Below are 5,127 nucleotides of genomic sequence, written 5' to 3'. Positions count from 1 at the left end.
CTCTCTCTCTCTCTCTCTCTCTCTCTCTCTCTCTCTCTCTCTCTCTCGCTCTTCTCACCTGTCTTATTGTTGTTTACCCATTTTCTTTCTTACCCTCTCCCTGCAGATTTAGTGTGACCCTGATGCCAGTCTCGCCCAGCCACTCTGCCACCCCAGACCTCTGAGTCCCAAAAGAAAGGCAGGAATGTGAGCAGTTGGCAGGTCTCCAGACAATTGTGCCAAGGGGCCCGCTGAGCATTGTAAAGCCACCCTTTGGTTCTCACCTCTCTCTCTTTCTCTCTTTCTCTTTCAGGCTACTGTAATCTTCTAAATATCCAGACACTTCTTTGTTGTGCTTTGTACCTTCATGTGATCAGGTAATTGAGTTATCAGATTTCTTTTATTTAGCTGTTGATATTTTGGGAAATTCAGGCTTATTTCGCTTTCTCGTGAGTTCAATACCTGAACTATCTGTACACTAAATAGGAACATACAGCCAGTAGCCCGTTGGCTTGGCTTAGCTTAGCATAAAGACAGTGGGAAGCAGCTGAAATACTCCTCTGCCTTCCAGCACCACTTTTTAAGAAGTGTAGAAGCAACATGTTATTGCTTGGCAAGATTCCAGGTGCCAAGAAATAGTCCAGCACATAACCCACCGTAAAACTACAACCTGACGTCTTTACACTTCTGTTTTTAAATGGATTGAAAAAATGAAATATATGTTAATTAGCTTCATAGGCATAGCTAACTCTTTACAGATTCATTTCATACTGACATCGTAGAGAGGCATGTCTATGACAATCTTTTCTCATTAGTATTATTGATTACCCTCTAATGTGAAGATTACAATTCACAAAAGCTGATAACATCATGTTGCTTTGCCCTATTTTTAGGCCTGCTCTTATTCATGCGGTGCAAAAAGATATTTTTCAGATCACTGCAAAACCCAACGTCCAAAAGGAAGCTTTCCTTCATTTTAGGAAAACATTGCAAGACATTTTGCAAGAATTTTTCATGTTTTGTTTGCTCAAGGAGCCTGAATGTCTGAGGATGTTGTGAACTCTGCAAGGTCAGCTTTTATTTGAGCAGTTCCTCCTTCATCTCATGGGAAACAAACGAGGCCTCTGCAGGGAGCACTAGCAGGGGATGAGGCCTCCCTATGCTGACTGCTATAGAAGGAGCCGATATCTGTAATAATCTGGATGCTTTTTCTTCTTGAAAAAACAGCTTGCGGAGAGCGGAGGGGGGTCTGTTTGGGTCCTTTGATTCTTCTTCTCGCCATAAGCAGGTAGGTCAAGCGGCAGTAATGGCCTTCATCTTTCACCATAATCATCAGCAGCAGCATCACTGAGGAGCATGTGTCTGAATCGGTGTATAGTGAAGTTTGAGGGGGTTGAACCCAGACTGACCTCAGAAGTAAAAGTAAAAATGTATTTTGAAAAGTGTCTGTTTTCCAAATGATGGACATTTCATTTTGTAAATCTAAGTCCCCTAAAATGTCACTAATGCCAACACACACACACACACACACACACAGATTACATTTTCAGTGCTGATTTGATCTGTCCACTGATGCAAGTCTTGCAGCTGCATCAGTGTGCTGTGGCTCCAGCACGTTGGAAGTGCACATCAAAGCCTGTGTGTTTTACATCTGACAGGCCCCCAACCCTGGACCTCCTGCCCTCGCTGTGCACCTGTCAAAGACGATCAGCCTTCCTACAGTAACGCACCCTGCTCCGAGTAGAGAGGAAAGGAGATTACGCCCATGGTAGCCGTCTCAAGTTGCCTTGAGATGGTGAACAGTGTGTGTGTTTACGGCCTTCAAACTCTGTCACCAGCTGCCCTGTCAGAGGCTGAAGTCACACGACGAGTTTATTTGACGAACACGAAGAGGTAGTGACCGACGCAGAGAGAGAGGTTGTGTAGTGTCTTGAGTTGGGCGTCGAGCAAACGGCAGGGTGAATCCTCGCTCAATCTCGCCTACGTGGGGAATGCAAACTGTGGCTGTCGCCACGGTAACCGCTGACCTGGGTTGCTATAGTTTCAAAACCTTTTGTTGACAAATGTTCACCTTTTCATCTCTCGCCCCACCTGTTGTAAAGGAACGCGGATGAAGTCACCTCCCAACGCCGTATCTGTATGTTACATACACACACACAGAGGTGTGTGGGCCATTAAACACAATAGTACAATGTAGGACAAAAAGACTCTTTAACTAATATGTTGTACATGGTGGTACAGTGTATCATGAACTCAAAAATATTTAACCTCAAACAAATATTTAACAAAAGATTAATAATAGTTAGTTTGTTTCTTCCTGATCAGTCCAGTCAGTTTCTGTCCCATGAATGGAAGCCTTTGTCCACTATCATCTGAATTCACTCAGCTTCCTCCCTCCATGTTTACATCTGTACATTTGCTGTGTGTGTGTGTGTGTGTGTGTGTGTGTGTATGACGTTAAGGGAGTGTACGTCTTAGAGATAGATAAGTGAGGCTGAGCAGGTTACAAGTTACCTCGAAGAACACAGAGAATTGTATGCGGCAGTGCCTGCGCTGTACCGGAGGAGTACAACTTAAATCATGACCCTGAGTGAGTCTCTTGCTCTTCCCATCGCGCTTACATCATCTATTTGACAAACCATCTAGTGCGTCCCACTAATGATGCTCCATTCATTAGAGGCAGTTACAGTTTGATAGATTTTGGATGATAACATGCTTCTCCACTGCACTGACATCACTGATAATTGTCCCCTCATCAGTCAGCTACCTCGGCACACAGTCCCATTTGTGTGTACGTCGATGCGGACATTAGGAGTAGGGCTAGGCTAGATGAGGCAAGACGTGTGGGTGGGGAGATGAGACTGACCCCGACCTCTGAGAGAGATGAGACGTCAAGTGAGCGAGGTGCATCCATCACTGTGGAGTCGTAAATCATATTGTGAAATGTCAGAGAGCAGTGGAAAGGTTATAGGCCCCTAGATTTCGGCGCGTGTATACAGATTTGCGGCACAATAAGCCCAGTTGCCGTAGATTTGCCATCGTTTTTGGCTCTGCTGTGATGGAAAAAAGACAAAGATTTGACCTCGGAGTGCCCCTCTTGAATACACAGACACACAGGTTACTATGGGACCAGGAGCTGTTGTCACATGTCGCTTGTTTGCTCTATCATTTATTTCTCATCACTGTGTAAAACTATCTTTTAGGATCTTTTAACAAGGTTCTTTGGAGCCCAGACTGGTTTCACAATAGAGGAGCCATCAGTTGGCGGGTTTTAGCCGTTATAAAGCAGGAATTTTTATTGGTTGACTGGATGTCTTTTATGTTCATTTCTTTGTAAATAGAAGATGTGATGCTGTGGGTATGTGAGAGATGACTCACCTGATGAAGACCACACTGCAATGAGCTTGGCAGTCCCACATCTGACGAGAGCCCGTGGTCATCAAATGACTTGTTTGTCCGAGCAACAGATATTGAGCAAACCCCCAGATATTCAATTTACTAAAATGTAAGAGAAGCAAAAATTACAAATTCTGAGAAGATGAAACCCTAAAATGTGAACCGCTGCACTCTTCGCCTGGCACTGCCCTGGTTAAGAGTCCTGTGGAACTATAGTGAAACGATAAGCCACTTGTGGGCAGGCCCCAGTACAGCGCTTATTAAAGACCTGTTTGTTCCAGGTCATTTTGTTTCACTGCACTTGAAAGGGACGGTAAAAACCCTGACCGTTTGAGCGTGAATGCAACCCCTTCACTTGAATAAGGGGATGGCTCTGTGTTTCTAGGTCACTGTGCGTCCCCGAAATGCACACCTCTCTATCCGCAGGGAGGGAGGGAGGAACACAAACAGACCTCGACATTTGACAACATCACATTTGCATTTAATAGGGAGCTTAGGGGATACACTTCCTGAAATGAAACACTGTTAACGGCTGAGTTAGTGTGGCATATCGACCAAAACCCTTAAACTTAAGCATTTTAGTATTTTTTTTTTTATTGTGTAGAATGTCCTAAAACATGTAATTGTATAGAATATAAAAATATGTCATAAAACTGTCATTTTATATTCGGACATAAAATTCTTACATTATTTTATGACTATGTGACAACTCCTCCACTCCACTAGGTGTCTGTGCGTCTTTGTTTCGCTGACTCTTCTTTGTCTTGCAGGATCCGGATCGTCGACTTGATGAGCGACTACCTGGGCTCTGTGTTAGTTCTGATATGAGAGCTCACCACCCTTCCACGGGCTTTCCTTGCTGGCGCTACTCGCATTTTTCTTTTGTTTGCTGCAGACATTTTCATAATTCCGTACATGATTCTTGACTTTCAGGTTTGTTCTGTTCTCTGCTGTTTTGTGAATAAATATGCTTATTGATGACATTTAAACTTGTCTGGTCTCCCAATTCCCGGGCGTTGACACATACTATATTATTTTATTTTTTCGATATTTTCATGGCACATTATAATGTGACTTTTGTTACGACCCTCTATAGCAGTGGTTCTCAACTGGTTTAGCTACGGGACCCACCATCACCCCTTAATGACAAGCCGCGACCCAAATCAAGGAAAATTTTCAACTTCTCAAATGTATTTAATGAAAAGATGGTGTAGTTGAACCTGAGCTGAAAATGTCCTCTGCAGTAGTAGTAGTAGTGTCACGGTTTAGGCTTTGCCCCCTGTGTTCCTGTGGCTCCGCCCCTGGTCTCCTCCCGGCTCCCTCCTGTGTCTCTGTGTCTGAGTGTCTCCTGATTGCTTTCATTCGCTTCACCTGTGCTCAATCACCTGCCCCTGGCTCGTTCCCCTGCCAACCCCACACTGCACTCATTCAACTCACCTGCCTGCAATCTACTCATCACCCCACACATACATACTCCCCTGCTTTCCCTATTCTGGTTGTCAGATCATTTTTGTTCTTCCCCCATGTTTTTTGACATACTATACTATGAGTGTATACTGTTGACTTTTTTCGACATGCTATACTATGACCGTTTTTGACTTTTATCCACATGCTATACTATGACTGTTTTTGACTTTTTTCGACATGCTAAAAAACAGTCACATGCTATACTATGACTGTTTTTGACTTTTTTCGACATGCTATACTATGACCGTTTTTGACTTTTTTCGACATGCTATGCTATGACCGTTT

General features: G+C 43.7%; 1 long non-coding RNA gene across 1 annotated transcript in view; it reads left to right on the top strand.

Annotated features, from left to right (window-relative positions):
• Positions 1-4,387, top strand: part of LOC116385191 (uncharacterized) — a 6,514-nt gene extending 2,127 nt beyond the window's left edge. Inside the window, exons 2-5 of the long non-coding RNA XR_004212851.1 lie at positions 107-186; positions 293-356; positions 1,207-1,267; positions 1,638-4,387. This is a non-coding gene — a long non-coding RNA (uncharacterized LOC116385191). The remainder of the gene's footprint in view (positions 1-106; positions 187-292; positions 357-1,206; positions 1,268-1,637) is intronic.
• The last annotated feature ends 740 nt before the right edge of the window (positions 4,388-5,127 follow it).

Source organism: Anarrhichthys ocellatus, unplaced genomic scaffold (genome assembly GCF_004355925.1).
Source record: "Anarrhichthys ocellatus isolate YVR2014 unplaced genomic scaffold, GSC_Weel_1.0 scaffold10, whole genome shotgun sequence".
In the NCBI taxonomy this organism is placed as follows: Eukaryota; Metazoa; Chordata; class Actinopteri; order Perciformes; family Anarhichadidae; genus Anarrhichthys; species Anarrhichthys ocellatus.
The sequence above is the reverse complement of the archived record's forward strand: the minus strand, read 5'-3'. Positions and strand labels throughout refer to the sequence as shown.